At 37.7% G+C, this 21,994-nt stretch overlaps 1 long non-coding RNA gene across 2 annotated transcripts in view; it reads right to left on the bottom strand.

Annotated features, from left to right (window-relative positions):
* The window catches only part of LOC124051468, a 34,409-nt gene extending 14,154 nt beyond the window's left edge, over positions 1-20,255 (bottom strand). Inside the window, exons 1-3 of one of the 2 annotated variants that reach the window (XR_006841834.1) lie at positions 20,165-20,255; positions 14,515-14,628; positions 8,515-8,745 (exon numbers count right to left, since the gene is read on the bottom strand). This is a non-coding gene — a long non-coding RNA (uncharacterized LOC124051468). Of the gene's footprint in view, positions 1-8,514; positions 8,746-14,514; positions 14,629-20,164 lie in introns of those variants that run through there. The other variant, XR_006841833.1, reaches the window with a different exon arrangement.
* Positions 20,256-21,994: the final 1,739 nt, after the last annotated feature.

Here is a 21,994-nt window from a genome sequence, read left to right as displayed (position 1 = left end):
TGACGTGGGCCTGCTCTGGTGAAACTGCAGTGTTCCAAGGAGGACTACTTAGTGCAGTTTAGATAGTTTGTGTGATGCAGGCTTACAATGTTGGTTCATGTAGGTTGTATAAACTAACCAGATGAAAAACATTACTTTATTACCAAGGATGGAATTGAAATAAAAAAAAAAAGGAATACAGATTTGAATGTGGGAATTAGGGGTGTTGAGGAGAATGCAGTGTAAAACCAGGCATTGTAAAAATCATCAGCTGATAAGGAAGTTCAATGCAGTGAGAGAGAGAGAGAGAGAGAGAGAGAGAGAGAGAGAGAGAGAGAGAGAGAGAGAGAGAGAGAGAGAGAGCTTGCCGTGATTTAAAAACTTAATTTGATCATCAGGCCTAAAGTTACTCTGCAGTGTTGTGGTTTATCAGGGAAGTGTATGAACTACACTGCAGCCACTGCAGACTGGATAATGGTTAATAGTGACAAACAGAAGCCCATTTGGTGTTTGCTTGTTTCCTCTATGAAACCTGTGTATTGTCACTGTGCATGTTATTAAAAGCTATGAGGAAGTGGTTCCACGTTGCTGACTGTGTATTTGCTGTGGCTGCTTTGATGTACTGGATTTTGCTGTTCAAGTTTGCTGTCTGCTGTAGTGTAAAAAGTTCTGATGATTGTATGAAAATAATTGTTAAATTTATGCAAGACAGGTATGGCGTGTTAAGCCATCAAATTTACTTCTATCCATATTATAATTTTTAAGTTTCAGCATCACATCACATGTCCCTTTTTCTTAAAAGACAGATTTCTGTGTTATGATTGATTGTGATTCAATCATAAACTTGCATGGCTGATATAAGCTGTGAACGTGTAATGTGACATGTTGATGACACAACATGGACTGTTTTTTGAACCTACTACAAACCATTGTGACTGTCACAAAAGCAAATGCAAAGAACAACTTAAAAGTAACTTTAAATGCTAGTCTACACATCAGCCTCTCACGCATCACAACACAACTTAATTAACAGGGGAACGAATCCTTAAGGGGGCTACCAGGGGCACAGATTCCTGGGCGGTCTGCCAGGGTTGCAAAGTGTAGAGTGGACTACCAGGGGCACAAAGCACTGAGTGGACCGCTAAGGGCGGGGACTACCAGGGGCACAGAGTACTGGGCAGTTCGCCAGTGGTGCAGAGTGCTGAGCGGGATACCAGGGGCACCCAAGAAGCAAGCCCAAGTGCATCACTGAGGGTAAGCCAAATATGACAGTCGACAGCGGCCTAACGCATATTTACTATCCAGTTTATTTTTCTACTTTTTATGTTATGTTGTGTTCTTTTTTTCTCATTTAGTTTTTGGAAGTTGTCTGGACTTTTTTAATAATCAGAAGTGCACCTTAAGTTACAAAAGGTTGAGAACCCCATGGTCCAGTGCATCTTGTGCACTGATTTGAAGATTGAGATTTGAAAGGGAGCACTGAAGTGCCTTTCCTTTGTATTTTAAAAAAAAAAACTCTTATCAAGGATACACTTAGATAATTCTGTGTCATTTCACTCAGTTAGGGACCTTCCCAAGCAAATAAGAATATTCCACTGTAACTCAGGTGTGCCAGATGATTGCTCGGTAGCATCAATCTTTCTGATGTCAGAGACCTAAACAGGGGCTTGTTAGGTTGATATACAGTACGTGTATATAAATGTACTGTGTATACACACAAATCAGCACTTAGCACTCACAGCAAATAACACAACTTTATGGCACTGCGACACTTCATCAATCATTAATGGATTGACCAAAAAAGGCAGTCAGTTTTGATAATAAATTATTTCCAGGTTTTAGCCCTCAAATGTGAAGTTTGCTGTTTTGCTTTACAGTATATAGTAAATTAAAAATATTTGCAAAACAAGCAATCTCAAGTATACTTGATGGGCATTTTTTAATATTTTCCTCCAATTTTATAAAAAAAATAAACAAATAATCAATTAAATTAGAGGATTATTGAAAATGATTAGTAATAGTTCTTTAGAAGCTTCCAGACTGCTATTGATAAAAGGGTTAATGGCAAGCACAATGTCACAATATTTGCTTTACTACAGTATGTCAGTATTACTCTACATTGTCATTGTCACACAAATATATCTCTGTCATTGCTTTGACTTACTTTAAACTTTAATGTCAGTATATTTACGATATGATGTGATCCAGCTCACAGTTTTCCAAGCAACACAACCTCGAGATCACAGAGGAAACGTAGGTAGCTGAAGAACAGGCTGAAGTACATACAGAACACCTGGAGAGTTAAGACTGACAGCACACTGATGCACTAAATTGTAAGAAAGAAGGTAAAGCAAAGGTGCCCATAGTCAGTCGGATTATCAAGTCCATCATGTCCATCACACTAGGGGTCAAAGCCATCGCTGTCCCCCTGTCTCTAGATTTCAAGTATCCTCCTCTCAGTCTGTGCCCTCCTTGTCACTGCCACCCCAGTGATGCCACAGTTGGGAGGCTTTGCAAAAGCATGGCAACTTGAAAAGGGATATGGACTGCTTTGGAAGTGGGTCACACCTACATCCCCTGCCATGCAGGTTCATACAATTTCATACAATGAGTGTTTTCTTGTGTTATTTGTCTGGCAGATGTAGCAATCTACCCACATATCAAGAATTGCAAGAACAGGTCAGACCTCAGTTCACTCACAGGGTGGTTGTTTAATGCTAACTGTTGATGTTGCTCATTGTTGTACCATTGTGCAGAGCACACTTGGCTAAGTGAGCAGTTTCGCTCAAAGTATACCTTGTGGATGGGTTGGGTTAGATCAAATTGGACCACATTCCTACCACAATCAAATCACTCCAAAGTTCATTTTCCCTTATTTGTGACCAGTTCTACTAAAAGATTTTGGACTTCACACCCCAAGTATGACTGATGTGTTTACATCTTGCATCAAATTGAAGCACTGTATGAGTTTAGAAAATTATACATTTGCCCAAAAGAGTGTATTATTCTCTTGTGGACATAAAGTCTTTTTCAATCAGAAGTATGAATAATACCACTGATATGCCAATATATGCAATTTCTGAGTACCTTAAGCCAGAGATGGGGTAAAGGACATTTTTAAATTACTTTGGTATTAAACATTTGAATTTTTCTAAATATTGGAAAGTTCCACAAACACCACGAAGTTCCACGAAGACAAACTCAGTTTTTCATGACCATTGCCTTTAAACTGATTTGAATAGAAAATGAAAACTGAAACTTAGAATTTTATGACTTGTCTAGCTTTACTTATAGCAGGGACTCGACTTGCTTGATTCTCATCAGACTAACTTGGGACTTGCTTATGATTTGCACATGACCTAGTCCCACCTTTGCCTAAAGCTGTCATGAAAATAGCGATATATAGCATGCATGAATAAACCGTACCGACTACATGATTAGCCTAAAAATAATGGGAGTGACAGACAGCCTTGGGTTCAAAAAGTTAATGGGACTCATTTAGGGATTTCTGAAAGGACTGTCACACCAGTGCAGAAACACTGCTGAAACAGTGTGAATGCAAAGTGTTAAAGTACCATTTGGTGATGTGTCTTCTTGCTCTTCCTGCAGTACATATCACACGTTGTGGAGGTGGACAAAATGATCACTATGCAGGGTGATGAGGTGAAGCTGATGCACTGCTACAAGTAGTTGGAAAAGCATGGCAGCATAAAAACTGGACTGGTGAGTCAATGCTGAGTTCCTTTGCAAAACCAGCTATCCTTCACTTAGGAGGGTGACTTTAGGTCTTTTAACTGATGCAAAAAGCAATGCTAAATGTTCTACCAATCAGTTGCAGCCACCGAGTCACTTGATGGAGTGGATGAGGAAGCTAAAAAAGACAAGGTAGGATGAAACAGCATGGAGAAAAAGCCTGACACCGACTGTGTGGCCAACATCCCAACAACCCACAGTGATTTGTTTGATCCATGAAAACAACAAGGAGGCCTATAGGATAGAGGTGTGGGAGCTTTACCTGTGGTGTGAAGAAAATAGCTTGTCTTTCAAAGCAACGCTATCATTGATTTTAGAAAACTTTATTTTACCTTCACCTCACAAGCGCCTCACATCTGTGGTGCTTTTCTGATACAGTTTTGAATTTTTAGAAAGATGTCTGATGTCTTTTTCTGGCACTAGGTATGGCACCAACAAGAACAACAAAAGATTTATTGCCTGGATGCCTTTAAAAGTAAGATGCTAATAAAAATGTTAACTTCACTTAATGAACAATTACAATATTGTAACCAAATGCTTAGTGTCATAATGTATCTCACCTGTAAAATATCTGAAGCATCTCATAAAAATCTTGCCCTGGTTTTAACAACAATAAGTATGATTAACAAAGTCCTTGAAAAATATGCAGCATGCAGTGTTATCAGTTCATCCAAGGCATGATCTATTTATATTATCATTTGAGGGCTGTTGGTGCACTATCATTGCTCACACCACCTGCTTTAGAAAGAGCTTTTATCCACGAACGACACATCAACAGTCAGCCCACATGAATGAGATACTCTTTACTGATTATTCATTGATAGAATTAGTGGATTGTGTTCATTCTTTACTTATGTTACAATTTAAAAAAGTTGTGTGGGGGGGTGTATCTCTTTTTATGATCAGTTCAGTTCTTTTTAATGCACTATATATGCAAAGTTTAATTTATTTGTTTGTACATTTGGTTGTGTTGTAAGCTGTAAAGAGGAGTGTTGCAAAGCACAGACATTGAATTTAGGCATTGCTGTACTTATTAGTGTGTGTAAAAATAAACTGAGCTGAAATGTATTCTTGGTTAATAGGTTATTTATATGCACATCAAAAGGATCGATATTTTGATGCTGAGAAATGCTCAGTATCAGCTGATGGGCGTATGTGACAACAGTTTATGTACCACTCACACATACGGATGAGTAAATAGTTAAACAAATGAGAGGAGACCCTTACATTCAGAGGCTTACATGAAGTGTCACTGAATGATTTGTTGTGTATGCTGTGAATCATATTCTATGTCTTTTGCTGTCATAGGACCCAAAACTAACTAAGCACCTTTGGAAAATAACCGCTCAATCCACCACCAACCTCAAAACAAAATATGATGGCTTTTTTCCTTTCCTTTTCTTTCTTTTTTGTTGAGGAATTTATTTTTTTTGTTGTTAATTAATCTACATATAATTTTTCAAAAATGTTCACAGCCTCATTTGCATACAAAGGTGAAGTTGAAGAGATTATAAAATTCTTATGTATGTATTCTTTAAATATTTTACATTTTTGTTGGGTATTTTTTTTGTTCTGAAAGTTATACATAGCCATATCATATTATTTTTTGCTCTTGAATTAAGTTGTGTAACCTGCTGATGTTACCTTCTTCCATCAGCTTTGTTATCACTTATTGTCACCACTTTTAATAATTTCAAATCTCAATTCCCCAGCAAGTTTGGTGCAAGAGTGCAGCATGTGATGCTTTCACATTTAATTTATACAAACAGCTAATCGTCATGCATAATGCAGTGAGTCAAGTGTGGAAACAAGCTCACAGGCTTTGGGTAATGGTAATTGAATTTGAAGATGAAGTATCTCATAGACAAATTGTTTGTGACTTCATCCTGTGCTATAATTACTCATGTTAAATGAGGGTAAAAACATGGAACGATGTTAAAAATGCATTCCTCCTGCAAACCAGCCTACATTTTAATCTGTTTCCTCCCCACCAAGTACTGCACACAATGCAAAGTTTGTCAGCTGTTTCTGGTGTATCCGTATGTATATCTAAACCTGTCATGAATAGACAAGAAACTTTGCCTATGTAAATTCAGCTCAGCATGCTGTGTTTTGGAACCGTGCTCTTCTTTAATGAACTCCTTACAGAAAGATATCTCCTCTGCATTGTGCTCATTCCATAAAAGCCAATTAGACTTGAGTGTCATTTTCCATAACTACCTAATGTCACCAAAAAACATGCTCCCAGCTAATACTATCAGCCCATTCATGTAACAAAAGGCACAAATAATACCATAGAAAATGAAGTACGCTGTCAGGATTAATAAGACTTCCCTACACCTCCCACTCAGTCAGCTTGGAGCAAGAAAACACACATGCATACACATATCCAGGCCACTGCATCTAAACATTAGTCCAGTTAAAACAAACTGTGCTGCTGACTGGTTGAGTCAACCAAAAAGAATTAAGCAAAAGTGGGTTTCAACCCAATAAACAGTCCCTTAATACCCCTGTGTCAGATACAAGCCTTCAATAAACAATTTGCATTGCACCATTGCAGCCTTTTGGTTAGACAACAAAAAGATTAAGTGTTTTCTCAATTTGCCTTGGATAAGAGTATCTGCTAAAATTGCCACAGAAATAAAGGGAAACATACTTAAAGAAATGTGCATGAAAAGGAGTGTTTACGTACATAAACACAAATTCTAAAACAAGCCTTAGAACATGTTTTGCTCAAGTGGTGATATTAACGCTGCTAGAGCAACTCCATGTCTCAGGCTTGTGATACCTCTTCTGGCTGAGTGGATGGGAAGGCCCTGAAAGCAACTGTGCACTGTGTCCTCTGCTCAGCTGGCACCCTGTAGCCTAAGCTCCCTGCTTTGACCTCCTTCTTGGACTGCCTGCAATATCTGGTGGGCACCCAGTTCAGCTCATATTAAGAAAATATGTATTTTCCCTGAATCTATGGATTGTTTGTACAGAGGGCAAGTTCTGCCAGTTTGCCGCTGCAATGTTAATAATTATGATACATAATTTTAGTGATTACAGTGTATCTATCTATACATGTCACTGATGTTTTCTTAATTATTGGTAATTCAGTTTTTTTTGCTTTTATCAAAATTATGTTAATTTATGTTAAGTACTTCTCATCATGAAACTTATTAATTGACTGACCATCTTAGTGTACAAATCGTCAAATAAAATGAAAAATGCTCATCACAAATTTTGAAAGCTTGAGGTGACATCTAAGATAATAAAATATACAAAATTTTTCAATTTCAATCGGTTCTCATGCCGTGTCTTCAGATACTTCTGTTTTATCACATGGCACCGTTTAGCGTATGTGTGCAGTGCACAAAGCCTTCCTGCCATAAAGCCTTTCTAACACGTGGTTAACATCAAACCGCACTTTGGTTAAGTTCAGGCACAAAACACGCTTGGTTGGAAAGATCAATGACTTTAGGTTTCAAACAGGACCCAGATTCTGCTCCTGGGTGAAAGCTGTGTGTTTTTGTGTGATTCACCATTCCACCCCATGAACTATGTTGTGTTGTACAATTGCTCTAATTGTTTGCATTTGAGATACATCCAAGTCCAGTGCGTCTCATCCAGATGTTAATGATTACTTTCTGTGTCTGGATCAGATGCGGCATATTTCTGCCCTGGAAGGGGGTCGGGCTCTTGTAATGAAACACGGAACGGCAACAAATCTCCATTTATAAGAAGAGGTAACCATTCCTCATTTGTAATTGATACATTTCTGAATTTATTATCAAATTATTTTCTTTCAAAGCTTTCCACCACTACATTCATCTATCTTGTTGATATATATTCTGCCACTTTTTCGACAGTGTAATCTGCTGCCATTGCGTGACTGCCATTCACTTACAATAGCAAGAGTTTACGTTTTCAAGTCACATTCTTCAGCTCCTCCTGTGGGAGGAGACATTGCCAAGAAAGAGAGGATGTATTATCCTCCACTATCTTCTGGGTTTAGCTTGCCTTTGTGCTTCTAAGCAGTTATTTGGGTCAAAAACTGTAAGAAAAAAAAAGAACTGAATACAACCTTAAACTCATCTCATTTCGTCTTGTTTTCTAAGACTTATCTGGATCCAGGTTGTGGGGGCAACAGTCTCAGCAGGGAAGTCCAGGCTGTCCTCTCCTCAGCCTCTTCCAAAAGGGGACCCCAAGGCGTTACCAGGCCAGGAGAGAGACATAGTCCCTCCATCATGTCCTGGGTCTGCCCCAGGGACTCCTCATGGATGGACATGCATGATGATAGGTCAAAGGATTTCTAGACATCTAAAATTTCGGTGAAATTTTACTGAAAGGAATGGTTGTTTTTGTTGTTTTTTTTTTTTTTTTTTTTAAGATGTCAAGGTGATACTGCAACTGTTTTTCAGCACTGTTTGATTGACTACATTTCACTATCTAGTGAGATCTGTTTTACATAACATACAGTCACTGGAACATCACTTAAACAAAACCTGGAGGCAACCTACTGTAGACATCTTTCACTTTCCAACCAAACTGTAACCAAGACATCTTGATTTGACCTTCAGCACTTCCTGCAGATATAGAGACATAAAGGTCCTTCACTCAGGTGGTGCTTGTTAAATCCACTTTTTTTTTTTGTAGTTGAACACTTGGTATGCACTGATCAACTGTATCAAAGGTATCACAAACTATTGAACAACCAGCATCTTAATCAGATGAGTAACACTGACAACCTTTCTGTTGTTCTGTTCTGTGTCTGTGCTATATTGAGTTTAAAAGCCTGACTGAGACCTTTCAAAAAGTGATGCCTTTTGGGGGTTTTCAAGTGATGCATTAAAACCCAAAAACAACAAACAATACAATACAAAAAAGCTCAACAATATAATTTTTGACGCTGCAACATGAAGGACTCTGAGCTCCTTCTGAATATCTGAGCCAAGACACCCGGCACCACCACCTCATTTCGGTGACTTGCATCTATGGCCTCCTTCTACTGGTCACTCCCCAAGCTTGCCACTATAATTGAGGGTTGGAACAGAGATGGACTGGTAAATTAAGAGCTTCAGCCACAGCTTCTCATTTAACATGACAGTCCTGCATCTGCATGACTGAAGATGCAGCACTGGTCTGCCCATTGACCTCAAGCTCCATCATATTCTCACCAAGATCCTTCACTTGGGGTAACACCCCACTCCCAGATCACAGTGGTTTAAAAGGCCACTTTTCCTTTATATTCTGATCACCTGTATCCTTCTTCACATTTTTGTTACTCAGTAGTGGTTTTTATATAATGACTTTCACCTCACAAGGTGTCTGTTTCTCCTTCTGTTTTCCATTTTCTGGCCTGAAGTGCTACATTAATCCTTCCCTTAAAATGTATGATTTAATTAAAGCAAAAAGAATGGTACAAAGAATGAATAGGAATTTGTGTCTTGTTTGCCTCTCAGCTATTTGCTTTCCTCAGTTTAAACTTGTACCTTCCATTAATTGGTTCTTGAAGTGCATTAATCCCTAAGATAGCTTTTTAGTACTCTATATTCAATGGCGGGTATTAGAGAGCCAGCAGCACCTTGCCTCCTCCTCTGAGACGGAGGGAAACAGTGGGTGCTTTCTCCAGAGAACAGACAGCTGTATTCATTAGGATATTCATGGGTGCAGGGGATGGCTGAGAGCAGCTGAGCAGCATACAGTATGCAATGCAACAGTTTAACCAGGAAGGTTAGTACTGTAGCAACTCTGTACACCAAAAAAGAATGCAGAAATAGTTGGATTAAACAGACAGCACCTGCACCTGTCTGTCATGCATTTTCTTTTTCCATCCATTTCACCCATGCATTTATCCATCTATGCCCATTGTAGATATGAGATTTTTTTTGTCTTTAGATCCTTACCTAAGCCAGTAGGCTTCTCCTTTTGCAGTTACCAAGGTGCGCTGTCTAACCTTCATACCACTCTACAAATTGAATGAAATAATTGCTTTGGACGCTGCATGTTCTTTGAGCTGCCAGACAGAAAATGTGATTTTGACAGTTTCCATGGATGCATTGTGCAGATTTTGGCTGATGCAGAGCAGCAGCCCAGAATACAGCATTGCCAAAACAGAAAAAGATGCTGCAACAACACGCTTCCTGTCAGCGCCTTTCAGCCCCTGTATGTGGATTTCTTTTTTTTTTCCTAAATCCAAGAAGATGTCCTCAATCCTCACTAATACAAGCACATTAATGCATGCAAGTGCGCACACACACCTACACACACTATCATCCCCTCCTACATGCCCTCCCCTCCACAGAAAGTGCCATTGTGGAGTTTGAGCTGCAGTAAATTGATGTGGTGAATATGGTACACTTCACCAACAGTCATCAGCTGCCTGCTGAGGGGACAGAGTGATGACAGAGATGTGTGTATGTGTGTGCGCAAAGAATAAGGGGGGGTTGCTATCGTTCACTGTGTCAGTGGGAGAATTAAAAAGCAGAAAAGTGAATGATGAAAATATCAAGAACAAGGAAAAGGCTTGAGTGAGCTTGTCATTTTAAAACATGAGCAATTAAGTTTACACATGCACATTCAAAAGAAGTTTTCTAACAGTTTATGAGTGAGGGGTTCTAAGCAGAGTAGTAGTACTGTAGTACTGTTCCTTGTATTGTTGTAATGACACACACCTATAATGGTCATGCATGTGTACATATGCATGGTTAGGTTGTGGTTAAGTATATATATGCTATGCATATATAAGTAAACATATGTGTGCATATATGGATATATATGTACATATAGTTGAAAGACATATATGTAGGGGGGCAATTTCGAATATGTGCACATATTTTGGAAAATATATGTGGCATAGATAAAAAATACATATGTTCATATATTTTTTCTCCACGTGGGACTGTATAGTGAAAAAGGTGTAAACAGCATGATGCAACAACAGTGCTGCTCTGCTGTTGCATCATGTACATATATTCATCCAGTCTGATAAGCTGGAAGACTAAGTTTCCATTTTCAGGGGACTGAATAAGATACAGACATTAGGTTGTTTGATTAGTTAATCTTATTCCACTTTCTGTTACAGATATGAGATGTAGTTGAAAGCTCAAAAAATGTAGCAATTGTACCTTTAAATCTGTTATGTTATACAGAGTGTTTTTAAGGTCTAGAATGAACGTCCTTACTGAACAACAAACTTCTGTTTTAAAAATGTTCTTTATCATGGTGGGAATATATGACAACACTACGATCTTAGGTTGCATAAAATATTCTAAAGTCCACTGTAATGAACTCATTTTGTTATGATGTAGCAAAATTCCAGCAAAAAAGAGGAAAAACTTTTCTGAATGTGAACAGTGGCCAGCTGCATGGAGATGCCAGTATCAGCCGAGGTCCTTGGCTTCGCTTGCATGTTGGAAATCTCACCCCATTGTTTTGTTCTACCAAAGCAGTCATGTGAACGACTGTGGCAGTTAATCAACTATTATCAGCTTTTATTGGAAGGATATATATATTTTTACATACACACATACTGAATTTTACTACTGCATTTATCCCATCCTTAGTTGAACACACACATGCAACACCCAGCAAATTACATGCAGTGAAACACACACAGGAGCAGTGGGCAGCATCAAGCGCCCGGGGAGCATATTGGGGGGTTAAGTGCCTTGTGAACGACTGTGGCAGCACATTTGCACCATGTTTTAACTTGTTTAAACAAAACAACAGAACACAAGAGCAGCGTCACACATACAGCCGGCGTAAATACACTTTTAAGTTGCTCATCCAAGCCCACAATGCATTGCGGTTTTCCCACTCCGCTATATCATGCTTTCGAGCCCTATAGCCTTCTGTCTCGCTTTGGCTTTATGAGCCGGTAGTTTGCCCTCTCCGTAATATGGATCGAGTTGATGATAGAGTGTGAGGCCACTCACACAATCAAAAGCTATTGTCTTATACGTTGAATTTTCTTCTGCAAACCTCAATCTGCATTGAATTAAAATAAGTACAATCATAATGCTCATATATGAGCTATATGTAAGGCATTATGTATGACATATGTGCACCTGACTGTGGAATATATGTGGATATATATAAGTCATATATGACACATATTTCCTGTATATCCACATGACCCTAAATGGTATAAATGCAACATTCTGCATATATTTGGATATATGTTCCTTTCCGTGTGGGACATTAGTCATCTCTTTGGACTAACATTGTTTACCGATCAACAGACCAACCAAGCCATCCCTGTATCCCTACAATTAGAATGGCTAGATTATTCACTCATTTACATTTTTTTTTTTCAATTTCAATTTTGCCTTCTATTTTATTTTGTAAGAGGACTTTCTCCCCTTTGCTAATCAAAGTTTTTGTTGAGCAAAGCCTGAAATTAAGAAGTGGATAAGAATCACTTTAAACCAGGCAAAAAGTTTCAGGAGAGGCTCAAGAAAAGGGTATGAAAAAAATACTACATTAGTTATCAAAAGGAGATCACACAGAGGAGCCTACGCTTGTTTGGTAAAGAGATACTTCAGAGGCAGACTAAAGCAGGTTTGGGGATTGTACCTCCTACATTCCCATAGTCAGAAACTAATAAATGCAAAGGCATTAATTATTGTTCGATGTCATCTGAAGTTAGTCTGAATCAATGTTAGGCTATTTTGGCTCAACTATTGAATGTTATCTGAATCAAATAAAGCAATCATGATTTTACAGACATTGGCATAGGCAGCAATTGAGCATGTATGGCCTTTCCAGTACTAATATTACTTCACATCTACATTTTAGATTCAAATCACTGTGTGATACATTGTTCACAGCATTGACATGTTTGACATCTCATGCATTCAGTTCTTCTTTGCTTAAATGCCAACATGTACCAGACTGAGGTGTGTGTGTGCGAGACTGTATCAACATGCCAGCGATATATTAGGAATGACAGGTCTGATGATCTCCTGTCTCATTAGGTGTAATGAGAACAGCTTGCTATAGAAAAACAACTCTGTCACTGTAGCTTCCATCGGTCCTCTATGCCCCACTACACAGGCTATTATTAGACACTGGATGAAAGCTTGGACACCTATGACATATCGTTATCACACATTAATGAGTGGGAACACCTGAACTTATTCCAGTGCCATGTATGCTATTGATTTGATGCGCTGGGGTGAAATGGGGTTCGTCACTGCGTCATGTATGGTTATTCTATTCTAATAATAATAATAAAAAAAAGGGTCTGAAATAGACAAATGCAACAAAACTGCTATGAATACTTGATAAATTTCATTTTATGCAGTCTGTGTCAGCTTTTGTTTCTAAGTGTATGATTTCAAGTTGGAAAGATTGGAAGCAACCAATGAAAAATTCATTGACGCCTCAGAGGAGTATTAAAAAAATGTGTGAAGAGCATGAGATGAACACAAAGACAGATGAAATGTAACGTTCAAAGCTGTGGCATGTCATTTTTTCAAGCCTTTTTAACCTTTTGATTTTTGCACTTTTGAAGCATCAGTGAATTGAGTGATACATCCTGTAAGGACACACACACACACACACACACACATATATCCTTATATATGCTCCTCTTTGCACTGACAAACACATACATTTTGCATGCAACCAGAAAATTACATATAATGAGATAATAAAATGAAACTATTAATAATAATAATAAATAATAATAATTTGACAACAGCATATCATTACACTGATTAGCAATGCAGAATCGTTGTGCAGGGGACAAGATATAATGAAATGAGTTGCCATCTCAAGTAATGACATATTCACCACTGTCTCCTTTGCTACGCTTTCTGTGTGTGGAATCTTAACTTTAAGCCTCCAGCCACGGTGGAGAGGGGAGAAATATAGTGGGATCGTAGACGACAGCAAAACACAGAACAGACTCGTGCTGAGCTAAAATGAATATAGTGTTCATAAATTAGGTAAGTAGCATAAAAAATATAAGATAAGAAAGATATTATATATTGTAATATTAAAAAATATATCTATTATTAAGTGGCTAAAGCACCCCAAAAAAGTATTGGTGGACCAATCAATCAAAACAATGACCATCCTAAGAGCTAGTATGGCTTAAACGAAGCACACCATTCCACCAGTGGTTACCAAAAAAAAATGCATTACATTTTTAGATTTTCTTGCGACCCCCTCAGATTTTTCTTATAGCCCCATCGCAACCCCCAGATTGGGAACCACCGATCCAAACTGACCCATACTGACATTAGCACATTGTTTCCCAGAAGTCATAGTCATTATATGTTGGGTTCCAGTTTTGCTTTTTTGATTGAGACATTAGCTAGAATTTAAAAAGCTAATGTGTGCTGCAGTTGACAATGTGTTGTACAGTTTGTGGTCACAAACTGTGTTGCGTATGGTAGGAAGGTGACTGCTGTTGCTTTATGCAAACACAGTTTTAAATGAAATGGATATTGTAAAGAAGTTCTCTGTCCATATACGTAGATGCACAAGAAAAAAAATCTAGAAAATCGAGTTAGATTTGGAGTACTTAATGACAGAAATGCTTTGTTTTTAATCATAAAATACATTGGCATTAAAAACATTTAGGCTTTAGCGTGAAGTTCAAAGCCTAATGCCTATGTGGCACACACACAAAAACACCAACATTTTTTTTCCACTGTTCAGACACTGAGTATTTTTGGTTATTATTTAATTTTTCTCATGCCTTTGGCAAAAATTTCTGGGGGAAAAATTGCTACACTGAAACACACAATAATATATTCCACAAGTTCTGTCACTGTCAGTCTTACTTACACTGTGCTTCGTTCTTTATTACCTTGAGACACAACTGCTGGTGGATGTGAAGTACAGGAAGGATGAGGATGCACAGTCAGACAATAAACGCTGATCCAGCAAGGAAGTGAGATCCTGAGGGAGAAGCAAAGAAAACATAAACACAAACAAATATCTTACAAGTACACACACACACACACACACACAAAGAATATTGTTTTGAGACTATCCATGCTAAATGATGTGCTTGAGTTTCAAGAATTCATGAGGCATTAAGTCTGCATGTTGGCTTCTTCACTCACAGTGGTGTTTGTGTTCACTTGATCAACATAGCGCTAGCATAAGGTGACATATAATATTGAGCAAATAAAAAGCAGCTCTGTGAGATTGTGTTTTACTCAAATCACAAGTCACAACCAGCAGTAGAGAAACATTAAAGGCAAAAAAAAGTTTGAGCATAACTACAAAGATAGCAAGGCCATAGTGCAGAACATAGTGCTACCTGAGGCCGATGCCTTTATAAGCATTCAAAGTAATATAATGAAAATTTTAAGCTGCACTATTTTAAACAAAAAAGCACAACCACAGTTAAAAAATACTCTTTTTAGAGGAAGGCTTCATAGCTAAACACTGATTTTTGTTTCTGCATGGAAAGAAAGGTAGTGCATTACATTTAATGTGCAGTTGTATGTACTATATGACTGCGGGTTGCATAATCAATGTGCTGTGTGTCTGTATGCTATATATTAGAACATAAAGATACGAAATAAATAAAAGCCACCTTCTGTCTACCAACTGTAGGAAAGCTGGCCCTGTGTGTTTGCAGCTGTTCACTAGATTTCTTCTTTAGAATTTGAAAGTGAATTTTTTATCAGTCCAGAAGGCCAGGGACCTGTCTCACAAGGCAAGTGGAACATCAGGGCATCCCCTATAGCAGTTTTCACAAAGTTGAACAATGGCAAATTTGAATGAACCAACCTCAAGGACAGAAACCCCAGGAGTGACATCAGACATATGAAAATAAACAACTTATGGCAGCACTGACAGATTCAGCGCAGAATATTTGAGACGATCTAAGTGGTTTGTTAATGAGTTGCTTCACAGGAAATTTTAATAAGTCATCATTCAATTCTGTTATATAGTTAAAATGTCAAACATTTCTCTATTGTGCCTTTAAATGTGACAATTTCCTGTTTTGGATTAAATGAAAATCAGTGTTTGACTGTTGGTAAGACAAAAGAAAACTCAAAAACTGGAAGGGCCATATTTGACTTGTATATGATACTTTCCAGTTGCAAAGTTAATATGACAGGGCAGGGAAAATGACAAATAACATAAATAAATGACTAAAATATGAAAAATTGTCAGAAATACAATGTTGTAAAATAAACTAAGCTATATACTTTATATTACTGAATTATTGTGGGATTATGTTAAGGTTTGCTGCAGACAATTTCAACAGATAAAGCAGACGGTGAAAAAATAAAGCAAAAAAAGAGTGTTCTCTCAAGAAGAACAAACTATGTAATGACTCAGCAAGCGAGTGACACAAAAACTGTTACTGCAGCTAGACCTGGAGAGGATTGCAGAAGACAAAGTGCATTTAGCGTGAATGTGTAAACAGGCTTATCGCTGCTCGTCATTAAGGCACAGTACATTACACAGTACTGTCCATTGATACAACTGTGTATCACTGTGAGTCTGAGAGAAGATCTTCTGTTCATCTTGCATTCTGCATGGCTGTAGTAAGGGAGATATGGGGACAATCTGCTGCATCAATCAATGTGGGGAACACAGAGATGAAACTTCAGGATATTAATATGCAACAGTAAATGCCATCCATGATTGATAACAGTAGTTGGGCTACCTGAGAAACCTGAAAATGTGACAAACATTTCTGATATAATATTGATGAGACTATTAATCTTTATGTAAAACAAAAATGTTCTGAGTTGCAGTGGCCTGCACACAGAACTCGATACCATGTGAATTACACAATGTGCCTGAAGAACCCTGATGCCTTGTCATTCCATAATACAGGTATACAGTATTATGTTTGGGTGTTGTGTTATAGTGCTGATTGGTGAGGACTAGGGCTGTCTTTTTTTTTTTTTTTTTTTTTTTGAATTTATTCAAACACAACACCTTAACTTCAACTTCAAAGTGTTATTGGTTATGTTTTTGTTGTTTAATCCTAACTTAATTTAATGTTTTAGTTTAGTTTAACTTAGCTCATTTCTTGATCAGCTGACTATACATGACAGCAGGCATAAGTCAGTTCCCGGCCATGAGAACGACTACTTCTCTGTTTGGGTGAAAACAAATGCTATAAAAGTGCCAGTGTCTGTCAGAGGCACTGTGCCAAAAACCCGCTGTGGGTTGCATTTAGTCAATGCGTGTACGTCTGCGGTAAACACTTCATCACAGATGCCGACTGAGCCTGTACATCTGAGCGAATTAGAAAAGAGTCTTAGTGATGGTGTAACTCAACTTTTTACTGTGAAAATTTATGTCCCTACCATAAAACACCTTCTTTTGGAATGTAGTTTGGTTTAACAGTCTGTGCACTCAAAAGACCCCCCACGAGCAGAGGATATTTTAGCATTAATGACACATATTAACTGAGCTGATCCAACTTCTAATAATGAACCTTGTAAATATCAAAGGAAAGCAGGAAGTGGGGCTAAAATGACCTGTTTTGGACTTCTTTTGGCTTGTAGCAAACCCACGTTCTTAATTATTTTTCCATATAAAATGGAGATTGGCAATGACATGAACAACTGTTTGCCTCACTGTCCATAGGATTTGGGAAAAATAAAAATAAAAAGAGTATGGTATACCTATTTTATGCCATTAAACTGTCAAAGGCCTCTGAATTTGCATTTGTGGCCAGTTAAATTACAGGGGCTGTTTTCACCCACAAAGAGATGGTTACACTTTCGGTTAAACCAACCAGATTTTGCCGCAAGTGCAATCAGCCAGTTGCTGTGAGACTGTTCTCCTATCTCCTTGTGTCAGTGCTCACTTCACTGGAAAAATCACTGCAACCCTCCTCCACCCCATTCACTCTTAGGTCATCATATCAGTGCCCAGGTTGATCTCATCAGACCACTCATCACATCCAGATCTTCAGCCTCTCTCTTTCCACTACCACCACCACCACAGTGTGTAGATTAAGTCTAATCACCAGATTCAGATTTTCATCTTTATTATGCACACACACACAAATTATTAATTCACTCAGAATGAAGCCTCTCCTGACTGAAAAGTTTTCATTGCCTAAATTTCACCTTAATTAAGTGTTTATGTTTCTGGATGTTATCAGGATTCCCAAAGATTTACTTGTTGTAAATGTTGATTATTTTATGAAAGGGAATGTTTTATTAATGTGCCTGGGGCATGTCGATACACATATTGCAAGTTCAGTGTGTAACTTAAACTATAAATTGTTGAAGATACACAGGAACTTTGGTTCTTTTTCTGGTGACTGTTATAGTAGGTGAGAAAAAAACAAAAAGACAAAGTGAGGTAAATACAGTTGTTGTTCTTTTCTAGAGTCTGATAGATTGTGTTTACTTTCAGAAGATTTGGAGACGATGCCAGGGTGGACATATATATGGAGGTGCAGTGGGAGAGTTATTAAGGAAGCTTGTCACAGCTGGGTTCACACAGTCTCACTGAAGAAAAGGTCTGACGTGTGTCGCCTTGGTTCACGAACAAGGCAGCACCACTAACTGACTTTTACAATAACTCTGCCTTAATTGCACCTGTCAGCTGAAACAAAATTTGCATAGCACCAAAAGGAACAAATTATTAACTTCTACGAATGTCATGCAATCGCTAATGTCATCTGATATCAATGACATTCTGTTAAACCATGTTTTGAAGTTTTTCCAATGAGAATAATTTGTTCATACTTTTTAAACAGCGATAGAGCAGAGGAGTCATCTCTGAACAACAATATGAGGAAAAGAAACACTGAAGGTCAACGTGCACTTATGAGATCAAATAAACATAAAAATTGTATTGAAATGTTTAAGAATTGTTCAGCACTAAACCTGAAGCATCACAAACCATATATAATTTAGAATTACAGGCAGCAAAAGTCCACCGAATATCTCTGATGTGTAAAAAATGATTTAAATATCTAATTTTGTAAAACAGCTATGGGCTGCTAATCAGATAACACATCAGATTGTGTAATATGCTGAACAGAAGATAACAATCTCCAGAATATCAAAATTATGAAAATCTTTTTGTGTGCTCAGCTCAGGCACACTCGGGTCCTGCACTGAGAAACGGAAAGGACATGTAAGCTTGTTCTTATCTGAGCAAGGCAGCACTTATTGCAAGATAAGATTTTTTTTTTTTCAAGAAATCGGGTTCTCACTCCATTGTTCACAAAAAGTAGTTAATGTTCAAAATTATTAGTATATTTTTTAAATAGATCAGAGGACACTTGGAAAACATTTTCCCTCACAGTGTAAAAGTATTAATAAAATGCAATACAACACAACACAAAGTGTGATAAGTCCAAGTCCACATAAAACAACAGGTAGGACATCCTATAATATATATAATCTTTTCATCATAAATATGACAATAAGACTAACAGTGTCAGTGTGAATCTTAATGTCAGAGCCTAGCAGAAATTTAATCGCTGCCAAGGAGCAGCACACCCAGTTAGATGCTGGAGTATAAACAGCTTCACTGCTAAAAAGCCAAGCTGCCAGGGGCACAAATATTCCTAAGTGGCCTGGTAAAAACGTCAGCCATATATCCCGAGCTACAGCGGTGAAGGTTGCTCAACTAAAACATTTAATTAGAAGGCAGGCTACTTGTTTTCTGATGTGTTCATGTCCAAAGGCAATCATTTGAATACCATCAACATTCATGTCTTCATCTTAACCTGCTTAGAGCATGAGGGATCAGAAATGACGTACACTGTTCACTCATTACAAGCAATCATATTCAGAGCTTCATCACAATTATTGATGACATTTTCATGAAGACATAACACAAGAAAGAGAAACTTGAATCTGCAAGAAACTTTATCTGCATAAGTAAGCTGAGTATTTAAAGATTACTACTTGATTAAAGCAGTGCTTACTAGTAACAGTGAATGCAGCACGAGTTCGCAGTATTATGGTTCTTGAGAGTATTATGCACCATATGATAGCTAATGTATAATGTCATGAAGCAGATGGCCTTTAATCTGGTATAAATCAGGAAATTACTTCATAACTGATTCCTCTGTTGTTTCCATTGTAAAAAGCTGCAAATTGTTGTTGAATTCTTGTTGTGTGATCCTTTTCTTCAGTAAAACTACTAATACCACATTATGAAAATAGTCCACTGCAAGCCAAAGTCCTGTATTTTAAATGTTACTTCAGTAAATGTATATAGGTATATGACTAAGTGGGTGAGATCTTTTCTTTACTCACCAGTTTTGTCACACATTACGACACATTTGTAATTTTGTTTGATTTACCCTTGTCAAACATTTCTTCAGTTACTATCCCAGTTTTGTTTGTGTTTGCATTGTGTTACAGTTTATATAAAAACATATGCATAAGTTAAAGCAAACAAAATCAAAAATGAGTTTAATTTACTTGTATTTTGTTGCAAGTTTGAATATTGCTCAGTTGTTTGTTACTTTGTTCAGACTTACCATTGTTCCTTTGTTTAGGTCCACCATGCAGGACTATTGTTTGGGGAGGGGCCGCCCAACATTTTCTGGTTTTTATGGTGTCATGCTGACATCACTGAGCTAAACCAATTGGAGGGGTTTTCTCTTTAGTAGGAATGTTTAGTTTGGTTTATATGAAGTATTGCCTGAAGAATGTGTTAAGATTACTTTCCTGTATAAAGTCACTGAGTAATGTCATGTGCTTGGAAATGAATCTGACAATGTTATGTGGTTCCCTTGTATAGAGGGAATATATGGACCCTCATTGATATGGTACTGGCTGAGGTGTAGGTGTGAATTGAATGCACTATGTTATATAAGCAATAGAGTTTTTGCTGCTTGTTTGTCCAGTGTTGATATAAGTTAATGTTCTGAGTTATTTTCTTTACATAAGTCTAGAGTGAAGTCAAGGTATCAGCTGAATGTGTCTACTGGCATCCTTGAGATTCAGGCTAGACAAGTCTACAAAGTATTATCATACTTATGTATGACATGTAAAAGTAGGTTGAGCTGATTTTAACTAAAACTACATTTTATTTTACCTAGTTCCTTTCCACTACTGGGAGCCAGTATTTTGACACAGTTAAAGTGCCAACACAGAAGGATCCTGCAAGCTGAACCTGGCTCAAGTTTGGCTGCAATGTAATGCAGCCTCATCCAGTAAGACAGTGCATTGGCCAGTCTAATACTTTCCAAACAAGCCTTTTCAGAGTTGTAAATTCTTCCTCATAAAACCTCTACAGATCTGTTTTCTCAACTTATCTTCCTGGTTTGAATTTGATGGCCCCATTGATTTGAATAGCACATGCCAGACAAAGAATATTTTTATTGCCTGATTCTGCTAACCCTGAGTACCAATCTGATGCAAGTGTCATTTTTGCTTTAAAAAATTGATGGCATTAAGGACATGATATGACTTTTCAGGACTGAGCAAGAGTTAACATGGAACCCTGAGGTAAAGTGGGATTCAGCCTGGAAAAAAATATACATCCCTGAAAAAATTACAAGGTTTACTCCTTAAACTTGTTGGCCATCACATTCAGAAAAACGTATTATTATTTCTAACGTGACTTTAATTGTTAAACAGCCACAGCAGGAGCCATATTAATACAAATCCTCCTAGTCCCTGTTCAATTTATGAAAACTTGCCATTTTCTCATGAGCCAATGCCATTTTGGTTCACATCACCCAACGAAGCCTCAAGCTTTCCTTTTTCCCCCACTTACACACGGGAGCCAATCACTAATCAGCATGCTCTTTATTAACCCAATCAGCTGCTCCTGTAGTTCACCGCCTCAGGCCTCTAACGCTGATGCCAACATCTGACCAGCATCCTCCTCACTACATCTAGGATTCAGCATCCATCCAGAATCACTGTGATAAAGCCAGAACTGAGAGGTTACACCACTCTCTGATTATAGGTTAGCTTTGAGTGAAGCCTTTGTAAAATACTTAAAAATGTGGAGCTTTACAGAGGTGGAATGTGAAGAATAATTCAGACCACAAATGTTTTCCTTGTACATCTGGGAATACAATTTGATCCTTGCAAAAGCAAATGACAGCATGACACAAAGTCTGACACATAAAGGACAATCTGTTACATAGCTTCATAGTAGCAGGGAATATAGTGCAATTGCATTGACATACTAATACACTGTTCCTCATAAAGTTGGAATAAAATGGTTTTTACCTCTTTCCATGAAATGATTGTGACAATGTGACTTATAAAGTACATATCTTCTCAAAACTTTATTAATCAATCTCAAACATATCACAACAAAATTGGGAGTATTGAAACAATAGGATTAAGGC

This window comes from Scatophagus argus, chromosome 20 (genome assembly GCF_020382885.2).
Source record: "Scatophagus argus isolate fScaArg1 chromosome 20, fScaArg1.pri, whole genome shotgun sequence".
NCBI lineage: Eukaryota > Metazoa > Chordata > Actinopteri > Scatophagidae > Scatophagus > Scatophagus argus.
This window is presented reverse-complemented; position numbering and strand designations above follow the sequence as displayed.